Source organism: Apostichopus japonicus, chromosome 7 (assembly GCF_037975245.1).
Source record: "Apostichopus japonicus isolate 1M-3 chromosome 7, ASM3797524v1, whole genome shotgun sequence".
Classification (NCBI taxonomy): domain Eukaryota; kingdom Metazoa; phylum Echinodermata; class Holothuroidea; order Aspidochirotida; family Stichopodidae; genus Apostichopus; species Apostichopus japonicus.
The window spans coordinates 13,165,237-13,183,111 of record NC_092567.1 but is presented as its reverse complement, the minus strand read 5'-3'; positions in this window follow the sequence as shown (position 1 = coordinate 13,183,111).

Genomic DNA, 17,875 nt, shown 5'->3' with positions numbered 1-17,875 from the left:
TATCTGGGAGAGGACCCCATCGTATATGCAAAAGTCTACTTGGATTATTTGTCCCCTGATTTTCTCTCTGCAGAAGCCCATGTATTTCTCCAAACTAAATTTCTAAGCCATGAGATCTAAAACTTAAGGAGGTTTAGGAGCATCATTAGGTCTGGGAAGTGTTATTTCCGGCGACCTGGGAGGTATATTTGCCCAAAAAAATCGTATGCTTCGCGTGAACCCATGGTCGCGCTCCGCTTAGATAGTGTCAGAGAACAGACACGGGTCCCTACCATTATCCAAGACTGATCTGCGCCCATGCTCAAAACTGTCGATGTGTGTAGTGTTCGGTTTCGAAAATATCTGGTATATTTTTATTTCCTTCAATGAAATTTTTTAGTAGCTGTCTGAATTTTCGAAAAATTCCCTGACCAACATTCTTCATCATACTTCATCATACTCGTGCAATTTTCACCCGTCTGTTAGGGTTTGAAGGAGGTTTTTCTATATCGGTTGTCCATAGATGATATATTGTGCAACATTATGGGTATGTTTTGAAGTGAATTTATTCACGATAATTGTGAATTTTCAAATTCTGAACAGTGGGGCTGACGGGTATTGTGGGCCGCGATGAAGAATCACCTACAAAAGCAATGATCCACAGGATATGTGATGAAGTCTAACATGATGTGTGACTGGTGACAATCTTCAAAAAGGTTATAGATGAGAAAAAAAGTATTTGGATGTACTTGGTTCTCAGGCAAAAGTGTACATATGGTTTGTCAGTTTCAAGCCCGAGAAGTGCCATTTCCGGTGGGTACCAAAACCAGAAATTTGTTTGTACGCTGCGCGCCAACCAATGGTGGCGCTCCACTTAGATAGTAATTCGCGCCCCCCGGGTTTGAAAATCCTGCATACGCCCCTGGTTAATTGCAGCTTTTCAAGGCCTGTTTGCCATTCACTGCAATCTGGGAGGCAATATTTGCCAAAAAATTCTTGTGCACTTCGCGCCAACTTATGGTGGCGCTCCACTTAGATAGTGAGCCAGCAGTTATGACTTTTTATTTCATCAATGGCCTGCAACCCCCCCACTTCTGACAAGAAATCTCCGCCACTGCAGTATGCCACCACCATCGTGTTGTCTGAGAGGATGGTGGTCAAAGTGCCCTGTACTTGGGCTTGGGAGGGCTCCAGAGAGCCCCAACCCCCCAATACTGAGAGCGAGGCGAAAGTACATGAAACCTGGTTTACTTTTGCGGATAGAATGTTGGGGCCGATCCTTTGCCCTGCTGATGCCACTATGGTGCAGGAAAGCGGTTTCTCTGTATATGCTGCTAAAGAAGTCAAGGACAGTGGCCTGTATGGTGACCTTGTTAGGGCCTGCAGTACAGCAGCACTCGCAATACTGCTTGCAGTACCACAGTACCGCTGATGACCCCTTCAGTTATCAGCCAGTTGCAATCAGAAAAACTCTGAAGAAAAGTAATGCCTTGATGATGTAGACCTAAGCTGTACCCTGTAGGGAGGTTTAATGGAGGTTCTTTCCATGATAAATAATATTCATAATAATATTGAGGATTGATAAGGCGCAGACCTATCCATCGATAACAATGCCAGAGGCGCAAACAATATTACCCTGGTCAAAGATAACCTGTCAAACATAGAGACAAATCCCTCCTGGATGGAAAGATGCAATGGAGATAAAGTGCCTTGCCCAAGGAAACAACAGAATGATCTGGCCAGGACTCAAACCTGCAAGCCTTAGATCACCAGTCCACTGCCTTCACCACTTGAACACAGTGCTCTCAAAAAAAGAGTACTGAATGGACAGTTTGCTTTGATCAGAATCTTAATCAATGCTACAACTGCTATGTGGCTTTTACAACTACAGTATATGTATGTATTTGTGTATGTATTTTAGATCATCCTGCAAGTAGGAACTTGTGAAGAAGCCTCATTGGGTTATCAAAGCCGCAAGCTGACCAAAGTCAGTCTTGTACATTCAAATTTAACGTCCATGATTATGAATTGTCAACAACTCTGTAACTGGACAACATACATTAATCTTGGGGTGACTTGAACCGGGGACCTTTTGATTGAAAGGCACCAGGTTTAACCACTGAGCTAACTAACCTATAGCCCTACTCATCAGGAACAAACTCCCAACAGGGGATGTGTAGGGTGGGTTTGTAGAAATTCCACCACCAAATCCCTGGCTGCTTAACGGAGCCCAGGGAGTTACTCAGCAAACACAAAAGCGTTATTAAACGTTTAGTCTTTTGTTATGATTTAACGTTATTTGTGGTGTGAGAAATATGTTACCGAAAACCTTTAGAGGCTATTATTTCGAAACAATTTTCGTTAAGACATTAATATAACATTAATATAACTTAATATCTCATAGAAACGTTATGTCGACGTTTTTACAACACCACAATTAACGTAATAAACACGTATTAAATGTTATGATAACGTACCTGTTACTTCTCAAATCTCTTCATGTGGAGATGTGTCAATTTCCTAGTGCAGTAAAAGTTTCCAACTTCATATTGAAACCACCTAGCGCATAGGCTAGTCACGACTAGGCCATCAGGTGCTATGAAATGCAACTCTGCTTAAGATGTCGGAACATCGAACATCATTCATGAAGCGCATACTGTTTGTTCGGAGCGTGTTAGCGCTTGTAACTTTGCTGGGGTTCTATCCTACCCCTTTTTCAACTTACTAACGTGTTTGTCTTGGTAATTCACCAAAGAAATAGAGAGAAAGGCTTATTCCATAGGATCGCTCACGTAGTCGACAGCTCGTTCCAGTAAAAGTTGAGCTTACACATGTCAAGCCAGGTGACTGCTTGGCCCCCTCAATGTACCACGTTGTACATTTTCCTGGCAGTTTGCCAAGGTTCTAAGAAGTTTTTGTTTTCCTGGCACTTTGCCAAGTCTCGAGAAAGTTCTCTTCCTGGCAGTTTGCCAAGGTTCCAAAATAAAAGGAATACTGCACGTCATGAGAACCGATTTGAAACCACTCAGTCTTGCGCATTTTAACATGTTCTGGAAGTGGGTTCCACCAGTGTTTTAAACAACAGTGTTTTAAACACAAGTAAGATTGTAACCTAGGCATATGGCGATGAATTATAATTAGAGAGGAGTATAATTAGCGAGGAGAATATGACCCATGAGTGCCCGGGAAATCTATGTCATGTCCTGGTTTCAGCTGGTACTTGATAAAAACACACATTTGGGATGTGTAGTGATAGCAGTGTTTTTCCGCCAATCGATTCGAACCTGTCGTCGCCGCTCAAGCTGCTAGTTCTGGGGGGGGGGCACTCCCCCCTACTCTGGGAAGCGGGAGTAAACGTCCTCTGTAACCCCGAAATCTAGGGGGTCGACCTCGTCGTCTAGGCCGGATCGTGATCGTGGTGTCGCGGCCGGGCTGGCCGTGGGTTGCGATCGCTCCTCGGCACCGATGTGTGTGTTCGGTGTCTGGGGATAAGTATTTCTGGCTCATGGCTAGCTCCATTTTTGGATTGGGCGCTTGCCCCTGCTACCCCGTTCTAGGGGTGCAGCAATTGTTAATCTCGAAGGCTCCCGGCTTTGGGACCGGTTTTGGATCCTGTTTAGAGATCTGCCGACCGGGCTTCTGCACTTGCGCCCCCGTTCTCGTCGGACCTGGGCCCTCCGGAGCCCATCCCTGGGGACCCAGCAGTCGATTGTAGCTCTGGTTCCCCGCTCTGGGGCCGGTCTCGGCTCTGGAGTAGAACCTCGGTTCTGCATTCCCTTCGAGTCTAGCCGGACCCGGGGTCTCGCCGGACCCGGGGTCTCGCCGGACCCAGGCTCCCGGAGCCCATCTCTGTGTGCGTACCACGTCAGGTACCACCACGCCGGGTACTCCTCGACCCGGACATTCTGTCCTTTCCGGTCGGAATTTCTAATGGGCTTTTTATTGGCCTTGAGCCTTGCCTACCCCCTTGGTCATAAAATCCTGACGGCACTGGGACCTCTGAGGGGTGGGGCAATATCTCTTTCTCCTCTCTTTTTTTTTTTTCTCTCGCCAGACCCAGGCTCCCGGAGCCTGCTATGGGACCGGCTCCGTTTCAGCGACCCCTCGGTCGTAATCTCTCTCGGACCCGAGCTCTCCGTGGCCTGCAGCCCGTGCTCCGTGGGTCTCTCTTGCTGCGACCCGGACTGAGACGTTGCCTCTAGCCCGGCCGAGCCGTGCCTCTTCTCAAGAGGTCTTTTCTTGGCAGGAGCCTTGCTCCTGCCCTTCCCTTTGGCCGTAATCAACCGGACGTGGCCGGGACCGTTAGGGGTACTCTTTCTCTCTCTCCACCTCTCTCCTTCGGCCCTCTCCTGGCCACTTTCCTCCACCTCTCTCACCACTTCTCCCTCCTCCTTTCTCTCTCTCTTGTCTCTCCTATATCTTTTTCTGGGACACCGATGGCCTTTGGAATCAAGTCCAGCCTGCCCTGAAGCTTGCTTCTTAGACTCTTAAGCCACTGGTCTATCTAGTGCCACTGGGCTTGCGAAAATTTATGCAGACCATGCATGGGTCCCGTCTGGTGTAGGTTCTACACCTAGGACACAGATCGTGTTCGACCCAGGTTCTGCCTTGCCGAAACATCGAGCAGTTAAAAAAACTTCAGCTGGTTACGAGACATACTAAAACGCTCGAATTAAGGAAAGACTAACTCTTAAGCTTACGAAACAATGCAAACTAACAAGGGAACGGGAGATAACGGGAGGTACATAACGGTGAGTAGAGGTACGTAGCGTAACCTAGCAACGGCAAAATACGAAATACGCTACGAAAGTGGCCTACCAAAATCAACACAAGCTGAAAAAGAACATGAGAGAGCGAAATATAGAAGAAGAAATTATAGTGAATAGAAATACAATGTAGACATGCTATGAACATGAAAATACAACGACACGCCTATAGCGTGGGGAAAGAAAATGGCGGGAAACCTAGACAGTTCGCGGAACTGCTACACCCGCAAAAAAACCTAAGGGCGGAAACGCACTAAGAAAAAACAGTCCCCAAAACCCTCCCTTTCAACAAAAATTCCAAAACTTACTGGTTTAGATATTTACGAGTGACGAGCTTACCTGTCTCCTCACAACCTTAGCACCTCATTCTACCGTGCCTATGAAGTCCTGGTAAAATAATAACACTGTGCGCCCTCTATGACCGAACCCCCCCTCGGTCACTCCTCACTACTCATGAGACCACTCCTTAAAAGTGGCCTCACGGTCACCGAAATAGGGGTGGCCAGAATCCTCTGGCCACCCCCAAGGACTCCCGTCGACTAAACTTCTCAAAGGTGAGCCCCTAACAAAAGGCACTGATGCCTTCCTAGCAGGGAGAGTGTAATCCTCCCCGCCGCAGCGGGTAAGGGGGGGGACACTCTCCTGAGCCCTGCAGGCGAAAATACCCCTTTTTCCTAACAAGGAGCCTCATCCTGTAAAGGCCCAACACTTGCTAACCCTAAGACAACTTAGGTGAGTACGCATATGAAAAACACAGGGTACAAAGTTACCCTCACCGATAGACCTGGCCGGTGAATCTTAGTAGTTGTTGGCTCTGTCTATCTGGTGTTGTGCTTGGAGTCGTGAGCCTAGTCGAACGACTGCTCCCCCGTCCGGCTGTGTCCCATCCCCTCGGGGGAGGGAGGCGGGAATGGAGACAGGTAAGCTTGTCACTCGTAAATATCCAAACCAGTAAGTTTTGGAATATTTACTTAGCTCCTCGCTTACCTGTCTCCTCACAACCTTAGCACCGAGTGGCACTGCCCGATGGTGGGAGGCCCGAGGGGTGGGACCAAGTACCCACCGGACCTCGCATCACCGCGCTACCAAAAGCTGCCTCGGCGTGTAGAGTGTCAGGTAAGTAACAGGCGACGAACGTAGTTGGTGTTTTCCACGCTGCCACCTTGAGGATGTCCTGTATCGGGATACCGGCAGAGAGAGCTGTGGAGCCGAGGCCCCACTGATGCTGTGATCTCTTGGCCGGGTATCCCCCCATCGTGAACGGGCGGATCATCTCTACTAGCCATCGGGATAGGGTATCCTTGGCGGCTGCTGTTTAAGGTGGTCGTGGCAGGATGAAAAGGGAGGTTGTTTGTCTCAACTTCTCTGTCCTGTTTAAGTACCACTTCAGTGCCCTGACTGGGCACCATCGCTTGTCCTCAGCCACTGATGAAAGGGTTTTGATTTCCGGAAAGAAAATGTCCCCGGGCAAGAAAGTCAAGGCCCGGTTCTTGGCAATAAGGGACGGGTCTGGAACCGTCCTCGCCCCATGGCCCTCGAATCTGATGTGGTTCTGTTTGGTTGTTAGGGCTTGGAGGTAACTCCTTCACGCTGACGCTACCGCAATGACGAAGAGTGTTTTCTTTGTAAGAGCAGCCAGGGAAGCGTTCCCCGTTGATTCGTAAAGCGGCCCTGCCAGGGCATGCAGCACTGCTGAGAGCCCCGCCGAGGGGGCTAACTGTCTGACTCGTGGACGGCCATTAGCCATGCCTTTGGAGAGCTGGTCAATGTCTGGGCTAATGCCCAGCGTGGAGCCGTCTGGAAAACCAGACGTCCCCGTCTGGGGCCTGCGTGTGGGACCTGCGGCCTGGGACCCGGAGGGAGCCACTAGGATGAATTTACCCTTGGAGCTGCGAATCTTCCTCAGTATCTGGCTGATCATGCCAAAGGGGGGGAAGAATTTAAACCTCTGGTCCGTCTCAAGGCAGGGACCTGGCGCTATGTGGAAGGCTGCAGGTGGGACCACCTGTTACAAAAGATGGGCAGCCCATTGTTGCCCTTTGTAGTATTCAGGTCTATCAGAGGTATGCCGAACATGTGGAAAAACCTACCGCATATTCCCTGCGAAGGGTTTACTCGTCGGGGTCGAGTTGTCCCCTGGGCAGAGCATCGGCCCTCACACTCTCCTTTCTGGCTATATGGGAGACCCATAGGGCCATGTCAGATTCTGCAGCTGTGGTGAGGGTCTCCCATGCCAGACGACACAATCTCTCTGCCCTGGTGCCACCCTGTCTATTGATGTAGCTACTGTACAGTATGCCACCACCATCGTGTTGTCTGAGAGGATGGTGATCAAAGTGCCCTGTACTCGGGCTTGGGAGGGTTCCCGAGAGAGCCCCAACCCCACAGTCCTGAGAGCGAGGCGAAAGTACATGAAACCTGGTTATCTTTGCAAATAGAGTGTTGGGGCCGATCCTTTGCCCTGATGACGCCACTGTGGTGCAGGAAAGTGGTTTCTCTGTGTATGCTGCTAAAGAAGTCAAGGACAGTGGCCTGTATGATGACCTTGTTAGCGCCTGCAGTACAGCAGCACTCGCAGTACTGCTTGCAGTACCACAGTACCGCTGATGACCCCTTTAGTTATCAACCAGTTGCAATCAGAAAACCTCTGAAGAAAAGTAATGCCTTGATGATGTAGACCTAAGCTGTACCCTGTAGGGAGGTTTAATGGAGGTTCTTTCCATGAAAAATAATATTAATAATAATATTGAGGGTTGAACTGCGCCGGCCTATCTATTGATAACGAAGCCAGAGGCGCTAGCAATATTACCCTGGTCAACAATAACCTGTTAAACAGAGAGAAATCCCTCCTGGATGGAAAGACGCAATGGAGATAAAGTGCCTTGCCCAAGGAAACAACAGAATGATCTGGCCAGGACTAAAACCTGCAAGCCTTAGATCACCAGTACACTGCCTACACTGCTTGACCATAGTGCTCTCCAAAAATTGAGTACTGAATGGATAGTTTGCTTCATCAGAGTCTTACTCAATGCTACAGCTGCTATGTGGCTTTTACAACTACAGTATATGTATGTACAGTATTTGTGTATGTAATTTAGATCATCCTGCAAGTAGGAACTTGTGAAGAAGCCTCATTGGCTTATCAAAGCCGCAAGCTGACCAAAGTCAGTCTCGTACATTCATATTTAATGTCCATGACTATGAATTGTCAACAGCTCTGTAACTGGACAACATACATTAATCTTGGGGTGACTTGAACCGGGGACCTTTTGATTGGAAGGCACCGGGTTTAACCACTGAGCTAACTAAGCTACAGCCCTACTCACCAGGAACAAACACCCAACAGGGGATGTGTAGGGTGGGTTTGTAGAAATTCCACCTCATAAATCCTGGCTGTTTAACGGAGTCCAGGGAGTTACTCAGCAAACACAAAGGCGTTACTAAATGTTTAGTCTTTTGCTATGATAGCGTTATTAGAGGTGTAAGAAATATGTTACCGAAACCCTTTAGGGGCTATTATTTCAAAACAATTTCCGTTAAGACATTAATATAACATTAATATAACGTAATATCTCATAGACATCTTATGTCAACGTTTTATCAACACCACATTTAACGTAATAAACACGTATTGAATGTTATGATAACGTACCCGTTACTTCTCAAATCTCTTCCTGTCGAGATGTGTCCATTTCGTAGTGCAGTAAAGGTTTCCAGCTTCCTATTGAAACCACCTAGCGCCTAGGCTAGTCAAGACTAGGCCATCAGGTGCTACGAAATGCAACTCTGCTTAAGATGTCGGAACATCGAACATTGTTCATGAAGCGCATGCTGTATGTTTGGAGCGTGTTAGCGCTTGTAACTTGCTGGGGTTGTATCCTACCCCTTTTTCAACTTACTAACGCGTTTGTCTTGGTAATTCACCAAAGAAATAGGGAGAAAGGCTTATTCCATAGGATCGCTCACGTAGTCGATAGCTCGTTGCAGTAAAAGTTGAGCTTACATGTGTCAAGCCAGGTGACTGCTTGGCCCCCCTCCTCTCTTAACAAATGTGCCACGTTGTACCTTTTTTTCTGGCAGTTTGCCAAGGATCTATGCGCGTTATGTTTCCTGGCACTTTGCCAAGTCTCGAGAAAGTAAACGGAATACTGTATGTCATGAGAACCGTTTGAAACCCCTCAGTCTTACGCATTTTAACATGTTCTGGAAGTGGGTTCACCAGTGTTTTAAACGACAGTGTTTTTAAACACAGGTAAGATTTTAACCTAGGCAAATGGCGATGAATTATGATTAGAGAGGAGTATAATTAGCGAGGAGAATATGACCCAAGAGTGTCTGCAGGTACTCGATAAATAAACAAACATTTGGGATGTGTAGTGGTAGCGGTGTTTTTCCGCAAATGATTCGAACCTGTCGTCACCGCTCAAGCTGCTAGTTCCGGGGGGGGGGGCACTCCCCCTATTCTGGGAAGCGGGAGTAACCATCCTCTGTAACCCCGAAATCTAGGGGTCGACCTCGTCGTCTAGGCCGGACAGGTTGACCGACGCTCTGCAAACCAGGTCGTCCTTGCCGGGGAACAAATCAGGTTCCATTCTTTGGTCTGGGATTGATCGTGGTGTCGCGGCGGGGCTGGCCGTGGGTTGCGATCGCTCCTCCGCACCGATGTCTGTGTTCGGTGTCTGGGGATAAGTATTTCTCCCTTTGCCGTGGGAACCTGGCTCGGGGCTGGTTCTCTTTTCGGATTGGGCGCTTGCCCCTGCTACCCCGTTCTGGGGGCCCGGCATTGGTAATCTTGTCGGTTCCCGGCCTCAGGACCGGCCGCGGCTCCGGTTAGGGGGTCTGCGGGCCGGGCTTCTGCACCTGCTACCCCGTTCTGGGGCCTAGCAGTTGTTAATCTCGTTGTAAATGTTGTTGTAGTTGTAAATGTTATTGTAAATGTCGCAGTTGTAAATGTTGTTACTCTCGTAGGCTCCCGACTTCGGGACCAGTTTGGATCCTGTTTGGAGATCTGCCGACCGGGCTTCTGCCCCTGCGCCCCCGTTCTCGTCGGGCCCGGGCCCTCCGGAGCCAATCTCTGAGGACCCAGCAGTCGATTGTATAGCTCTGGTTCCCGGCTCCGGGGGCGGTCTCGGATCTGGAGTGAAACCTCGGTTCTGCCTTCCCTTCGATTCTCGCCGGACCCGGGGTCTCGCCGGACCCGGGGCCTCGCCGGACCCAGGCTCCCGGAGCCCGTCTCTGTGTGCGTACCACGCCGGGTCCCACCACGCCGGTACTCCTCGACCCGGACATTCTGCCCTTTCCGGTGGGATTTTCTTTTTTTTTTTTTTCTCGCCGGACCCGGGCTCCCGGAGCCTGCTATGGGACCGGCTCCGTTTCAGCGACTCCTCAGTCGTACTCTCTCTCTCGGACCCGAGCTCTCCGTGGCCTGTAGCCCCCGCTCCATGGGTCTCTCTTGCTGCGACCCGGACTGAGACGTTGCCTCTAGCCCGGCCGAGCCGTGCCTCTTCTCAAGAGGTCTTTTCTTGGCGGGAGCCTTGCTCCTGCCCTTCCCTCTGGCCGTAATCAACCGGATGTCGCCGGGACCGTTAGGGGTTCTCTTTGCTGCAACCCGGACTGAGACGTTGCCTCTAGCCCGGCCGAGCCGTGCCTCTTCTCAAGAGGTCTTTTCTTGGCAGGAGCCTTGCTCCTGCCCTTCCCTCTGGCCGTAATCAATCGGACGTGGCCGGGACCGTTAGGGGTACTCTTTCTCTCTCTCTCTCCACCTCTCCTTCGGCCCTCTCCTGGCCACTTTCCTCCACCTCTCTCACCACTTCTCCCTCCTCCTCTCTCTCTCTCTCTTGTCTCTCCTATATCTTTTTCTGGGGCACCGATGGCCTAAGGAATCAAGTCCAGTCTGCCCTAAAGCTTGCTTCTTAGACTCGTAAGCCACTGGTCTATCTAGTGCCACTGGGCTGGCGAAAAATTTATGCAGACCAGGCATGGGTCCCGTCTGGTGTAGGTTTTACACTTAGGACACAAATCGTGTTCGAATTAAGGAAAGACTAACTCTTAAGCTTACGGAAAAATGCAAACTAACAAGAAAACGGGAGATAACGGGAGGTACATAACGGTGAGTAGAGGTACGTAGCGTAACCTAGCAACGGCAAAATACGAAAAACGCTACGAAGTGGCCTAACAAAATCAACACAAGCTGAAAAAGAACATGAGAGAGCGAAATATAGAAGAAGAAATCGCGAATAGAAATACAATGTAGACATGCTATGAACATGAAAATACAACGACACGCCTATAGGGTGGGGAAGGAAAATGGCGGGAAACCTAGGCAGTTCGCGGAACTGCTACCCCTGCAAAAAACCTAAGGGCGGGAACGCACTAGGAATAAAAACAGTCCCCAAAACCCTCCCTTTCAACAAAAAAGGATACTTATCGGGCTGGAAAGGACTGCAATACTCCTAAGAATCCGAGGAAAGAAACTTCCAAAGATCGCTACAGAAAACCAAGACGAAATCCAAGGGAAATATATCCACAAGAAATTCACGTGAAGACACTTTTAATGGTAGAATGAGTAGTGAGGAGTGACCGAAGGGGGGTTCGGTCATAGAGGGCGCACAGTGTTATTATTTTACCAGGACTTCATAGGCACGGTAGAATGAGGTGCTAAGGTTGTGAGGAGACAGGTAAGCGAGGAGCGAAGTAAATAGGATACTTATCGGGCTGGAAAGGACTGCAATACTCCTAAGAATCCAAGGAAAGAAACTTCCAACGATCGCTAAAGAAAACCAAGACGAAATCCAAGGAAATTTTTGCACGAGAAATTCACGTGAAGACACTTTTAATGGTAGAATGAGTAGTGAGGAGTGACCGGGGGGGTCCGGTTATAGAGGGCGCACAGTGTTATTATTTTACCAGGACTTTATAGGCACGGTAGAACGAGGTGCTAAGGTTGTGAGGAGACAGGTAAGCGAGGAGCGAAGTAAATTCTGGATGTCTTGCCCCCTCTGGAAAAGTTCGAAGAAAATTCGGAAAATCGCGATGAAAAGTCAGAAATTTTGAGAATTTCGCCCCCTGGAAATCCTCGGATATCCACTTGAGTTATTTCCCTGAAATGCCCTTTCATTCAGGGCAAGAAAGTTCATCAAAGACACTGCAAAGATGGTACCTATTTTTCTCCAGTTGTCCTTCACACAGTTGCTGATGAACCCCACTTTCCTGATGATTTCGGATATCTCTTTCTCTCCACAAGTTCATAGCCTGAATGTGAGTCTCTGACCCATTGTGCTTAACGAAACCCTTCCCCTTTTCTATTGCAGATTTCCACTGATTAAATCCTTGTATGGTGAATGTTCTGTCTTTTAATGATCTAATTGGTGCAAAGTTTCTACAGGTATAACAAAAAACCCGGTCCGTTGAGATTGAATACTCTATCCATGGGTATTGATCATACCACCCCTTATTGAATGATCCGTGCCTTGCCCCAAATTATGTAGACCGATATGGTCTCTCTGGCAAATCTTTGCCAGATCTGATGGGCATCCTGAGGAAGAAGTGGGGGCTGAAAAACTTTCCCCTGACAAGGAAGGGATCCATATTGTAGGAAGTTGGGCAAAGCTCCAACTAAAACAAATTGACAACAATGTGTCCAGAGTGTATGCTCACTCTGCAACTTTTCGATTTTTTTTGTAAAGGGGTGTAGAAACGCGCGTGTGAAGGGGTGTAGAAACGCGTGTGTGAAGGGGTGTAGAAACGCGCGTATTATTTGTATACATTACATGTATTACAGTAGAAGAATCTGGTGAAAATTACAATAGCCTATACAAGACTTCTATTGAGAGTTTGCAGTTTTAGCACAGAAATACAATAGTGGGTGGGAACAGGCGGGTGGGGAACAGGGCGGGTCGGGATCAGGCAGGTGGAAAGGGAGGCTGCAAACTATACTCTTCGATATTAAATTTTTCAGACTAAAATACAAATTGCAATTCATATAAACAACAAAATGTTAACAATTTTATTCGTTTAATTTCATGAATTTTTTTTCTTATCATCTTTTACAAGGGAGGCAAGCACCCTTGCATGGGGGGGGCACGGCCCCCGTGCCCCACGCTGGCTACGAGCCTGCATACAATATGACCAGAATACAGCATCAAAAGGTGAATTTTCATATTCCAGTATGAAACCTCAGTTAAATGTTATTGTTTGACTTCTAATAGCAATGAAGGCAACTACATTAGGCTGCAACTTAGATGCATTCAGGTGCATTTATATGCCATTTAAGTTCTGTACCACACAAGCTACACTGATACTCATATACTATTTATTAGTTCCTACAATGGGAGTAATGAATTTACTGTACAGATTACCGCTGTCAATTCGATAAATTCATACCTAGGAACTTCCATTGTTTGCTTGGTAGAAGGTTTTAGTTCTTAAAGCCATGATGACATTTTATTTCACTGTCTGGGACCCCACAAGGTATCCTTGGACTCATACAATATGACCAGAATATAGCATCAATAGGTGAATTTTCATATAAAACCTCACTTAAATGTTATTGTTTGACTTCTAATAGCAATGAAGGCATCTACATTAGGCTGCAACTTAGATACGTTAGGGTATATTTATATCACATTTAAGTTATGTACCCCACATGCTACACTGGTACTCCTATAATATTTATTAGTTCCTACAATGCGAGAAATGAATTTTCTGTACAGATTGCCGCTGTCAATTCGATGAATTCATACCAAGGAACTTCCATTGTTTGCTTGATAGGTTTTTGTTCTTGAAGCCATGATGACATTTTATTTCACTGTTTGTACCCAACAAGGTATCCTTGCACTCATACAATATGACCAGAATACAGCATCAATAGGTGAATTTTCATATAAAACCTCACTTAAATGTTATTGTTTGACTTCTAATAGCAATGAAGGCATCTACTTTAGGCTGCAACTTAGATACGTTAGGGTATATTTATATCACATTTAAGTTATGTACCCCACATAATAGACTGGTACTAAATTTATTAGCTCTTACAATGGGAGTAATGAATTTTCTGTACAGATTACCGCTGTCAATTCGATGGAATTCATACCTAGGAACTTCCATTGTTTGCTTGGTAGAAGGTTTTACTGTAGTTCTTGAAGCCATATTGACATTTTATTTCATTGTCTGTACCCAACAAGGTATCCTGGCACCAGGGACTTCACTAGAGGGGGTGTGTCTCATCCCCCCAATCTTGGTAAAACTGACGATAGTTGGAAAAATGGAGACACAAATTTACCTAGGCCTATTCATATATTTCTGTGATTGTGAACGACCTAAAAATTGAAAATTTCGCTCAATATTGACCTTTAATCAGTCATATTTACCATGTTTTACTTGCCACTTTGAGAAATTGTATCTTGCAATCCATATACCCCACTACACAAAACTTTGTATGGTTTTGAATACTCAAAAAAATACTCTAAAAAATGCCTCATAGAACTACTGTACCGTACAACTTTTGCCAGCTTCTATTCGGTTTATTTATGTACTAATTTTGCTATTGGGTGGGTTGACCCTGTTTGCTAGCTTCAAGTAAGTTCAGTTTATATCAGGGACGTAGCCAGGGGGTGCAGTGGGAGCAACTGCCCGTCCCCCCATTTCAATGTGGAAAAAATGTTAAAACTGTCGAGTTTTTGCATGGTATTTTGTCAGTGCTCTTTTGATCTTGAATACTCATCAGCTCCGTTAACTCGATTATAATCGGAACATTCAGGCCTACTGATTCAGCTACTGTACTTAGTTTGGCAGATGCAATTAGCTAAATTAAGCCTATAGTCTATTACCAGCCTACAGTTGGCCACTGCGTAATAAAATACATAGCCTACTACCAGTGTGAAGTTAGATACTTATTCTTAGTTCGACATTCGTGAATGAGTAACTGCTATTTCAGTTCCTTATTCAGCAATAGTATCGACGCATCACCCATGGCAAGACGAAAGCTTTCTTACAAGAATGTTCGGCATTGGTCGTGGAAAGTGGTTTATCTATGGGTCATTTGAACTCTAATGACAATGTAGTATGGTACCATAATGCGTCTTGCCCGGTCCAAAGAGTTCTTGACCAATTAAAGTTACCACTAAATCAACACTTTATTAAATGAATGTAACGGGACCTGAAAAAATTCTTTAGGCCCCAGACAAGACCAGCACGCCTTGGACCACCCAACCAATGGGTCATTTGAACTCTAATGACAATGTAGAAGGGTACCATAATGCGTCTTGCCCGGTCCAAAGAGTGCTTGACCAATTTAAAGTTACCACTAAATCGTTACTTCTTTCATGAGTGTAACAGGACCATGAAAAAGCTTCCGGCCCTAATCCATGCAGCACGCCTTGGATCACCAAACTGACGGGTAACATGAACCTTAAGGACATTATAGAAGAGTACCATAATGCTTCTTGCCCGGTCCAAAGAGTGCTTGACCAATTTAAATGACCACTAAATCGTTACTCCTTTCATGAGTGTAACAGGACCACGAAAAGCTTTCGGCCCTAATCCATGCAGCACGCCTTGGACCACCAAACCGACGGGTAACATGAACTCTAAAGTAAGTTTATCTCCGCTTGACCCGAGATGACTGATTGCCTTAGTCAGCTCTATATAGAATGTAGAGTGGAATCTTTCATAACCTATGAGGGGGGGTAACAGCGTTCACAAACACTTTCATATAGAGAGGCAAGAAAACTTCTCTGTTTTATAAATCTGTAAATCTGTGAGGTGTGAAACGTTTTGTTTTGTCTTAATGTTAGATTTTCTTTGTGTTTTCTGTAAAGGGGATTTATATATATATGGGTCATCTTCTAACATGCTTTCAGTGTCAAATGTTCTACCATGAAGCCTGTTCTAGTTACACAAATCTAGACACACCTAGGGGTATTTGTAAACCACACTGTACAGAGAGAAATCTTCCTTTTAGTGATCTAAGTTCTCCTCATGAGTTCATTTATTGTAAAAAATATTCTTCTCATGGCAATGATCTGGATACCATTACCAATACATGTGGCATTGGATGTAAGGTTGAATCAACTTATATTAACATTGATCAATTAAATACTCTTCAAAAGGATGACTTCAGCGTTTTTCACCTTAACAGTCGCAGTTTAATTAGAAATTTTTCTAGTTTCCATGATTATCTTTCACTCCTTAACCATAACTTTGCGGCCTTAGGTTTTACAGAAACTTGGTTTAAGGATAATTCTTCTTCTTTAGTGCACCTTGAAGGTTATCGGTTGGTTGAAAACCATCGCCCTGTCCGAAAGGGAGGTGGCGTTTGCCTATTTGTAAGGAACGATTTCGTGTTTGATGTTAGACACAACATTTCTCTCTTGAACATTGACATTGAAAGTATTTTTATTGAGATTTCAATTCCAATTGTAAGTAAAGGAATTATCATTGGAGTAATTTATCAACCACCTACGGGTAATCTGGCAAATTTTAATGATTATTTGTACAATTTACTAAGCGATGTCTCATCAAACGCTAAATATGGTTTTGTAATGGGGGATTTTAACGTCGATCTTTGTAAGTTTAAAGCATCTGATTTCTTAAATAATTTCACTTCGTGTGGTTTCAGTCCAACCATCAGCAAACCAACAAGAGTCACCAATAGTTGTAAGTCTTTGATTGACAACATCTTTACTAATATAGGCTTTATTGACAAATCGATTAAGGTTGATACCTCTGGAATTTTAGTAACTGATATTAGTGATCGCTTTCCGATTTTTATTCGAACTAATATACAGTTCAACAGTGCAAAAGCGCTATCAACATTCTCGAGGAACTATTCAACTAGAAATGTTCAATGTTTTATTTATCTATTTCCCAAGTCAATTGGGACCATGTTTATAGGGAGAGTGACGTGAACTCAGCTTTTAACTCATTTCTTACTACTTTTAATGATATCTTCAACAATAGCTTTCCTCTGATTAAAATAGGTCAGAGAAAGAAGAAAAAACAACAATGGATCACCAAAGGTCTACTTCAGTCGATTAAATGTAAAAATTAGCTCTACAGACGTTATCTCAAACAACCTACACTTACAAACAAAACTCATTACAATAGGTATCGAAAGAAATGAACTCATATCATTCGTATTGCGAAGAAAATGCATTATAAACATATCTTTGATAGCTCAAAAAACGATGCAAAACGCACCTGTCAACACATTGACATATTGCACAAGAGGAGAAACGAGTACTATATCCTGACAAGTTTATTGACCGCAACAAATACTTGACGAATCCTTTAAGCATTGCTAATGCATTCAATGACTTTTTTACCGATATTGGCCTGTCACAAGCTAGAGGCATTCCTAATATTGGTCACGCAGAGAACTGCTTAGTAGACAGAAATCTTTCTTCTATTTTTTTTTCACCAGTTAGCTACTGTGAATTCACAAAGATCGCATACGATTGTCTGAACCCTAATAAATCTGCTGGATGCGATGGTTTGCGACCAGCTATTGTCCGTAGAGCAATTCCTCACATAGCGAAGCCCCTTTTGTTTATGTTTTCAACGCCTCTTTTATGCATGGCATTTTCCCGACAAGCTAAAAGTCGCCAAAGTTATTCCGCTTTTCAAGAAAGGTGACCAAACTCAGTTTATAAACTATCGTCCAATTTCTGTATTGCCCTGCCTTTCAAAAATTATAGAAAGACTAGCATTTAACAGAGTACAAAACTTTTTAGACAAGCACAAAGTTCTTTCAAACAGTCAGTACGGATTCCGCCCAGGTCATTCTACCGAAACTGCTCTTGTAGATGCTATTGACAAATTAAACAAAGCCGCCGAGAAGAAAGAGACTTCGATTGGAATCTTCTTAGACTTATCCAAAGCTTTTGACACAGTCGACCACAAATGGTTCGATAGTTACTTGACTCTCAGGCAACAATACACTCACTATAATAATACAGACTCTGACCTGGCTTCTGTTCGTTGCAGGGTTCCCCAAGGTTCAATCCTTGGCCCACTTCTATTTATTATTTATGTAAACGACATATCATCTGTCTCACGAAATTCTTCATTAGTTCTTTTTGCTGACGACACAAACATTTTCTTTTCAGACGATAACCCTAAACGGTTAGAAA